Source organism: Quercus lobata, chromosome 4, assembly GCF_001633185.2.
Source record: "Quercus lobata isolate SW786 chromosome 4, ValleyOak3.0 Primary Assembly, whole genome shotgun sequence".
Taxonomy (NCBI): Eukaryota; Viridiplantae; Streptophyta; class Magnoliopsida; order Fagales; family Fagaceae; genus Quercus; species Quercus lobata.
In genome coordinates this window covers 20,627,022-20,627,773 of record NC_044907.1, presented here as the reverse complement: position 1 = coordinate 20,627,773, position 752 = coordinate 20,627,022, and positions in this window count along the sequence as shown.

Sequence of the window (752 nt, the reverse complement as noted above, 5' to 3'; positions counted from 1 at the left end):
AGCACAGAGGTGAAAAAAAAAAAGCCAAAGCAGCAGAGAAGGATGAACGTGTGCATGGAAAAAGAAGATGATTGTGGAGCTGAAATCAGGTGTGAACTAGGCCCCATGAAATGTGGTTGAAAAGGCTTTTGTTTAACTAAGACGTCAGTTTATCAAATTTTGAAATGGATGTGTATGTATGGTTGTTTCGCTGCTTTTGCAGCTTAAAAAGAAGCAAATTTATAGCAAGGGAAAGGAGACAAGTAGTCCAAGAAATAGTGATGTTCGGGCCACTTCTAAATTGAATAATAGAACCAAACAAATAACCGTGTGGGACAATATTAGAGACAGTAAGGAACCGCGTGGACAATAATAAATAATTAGGTATATCAAACTGGGGTTTCTAGAAAAGTATGTTAAAGAAAACTCTATTCTTTAAAACAATATCATTGTAATTATTTTAGAATCAAATTTAATTACAAAATTAATTGTAACCTAAAGTGACAATCTTACTTAATAAAATAAAGTGACGACATGTTAGAGTTTTAACCACCCTATCAAAGTGACTAAGAGTAATAACTTTAAATTTCAATGTCTAAAATCGTTGATGGTCTAAAATTTAGGAAGCAAATGATGCATTTAAAAGGTAATTTTTTAGATAACACAGTTCAAATCAATAAAAGTCCTACTTATGATTGGAGCCAATACTCGGGATTCTGTCACCACCGGGCCTTCTAGCCCTGGTGGTATCCGATCTCCCAATGATCTACTAA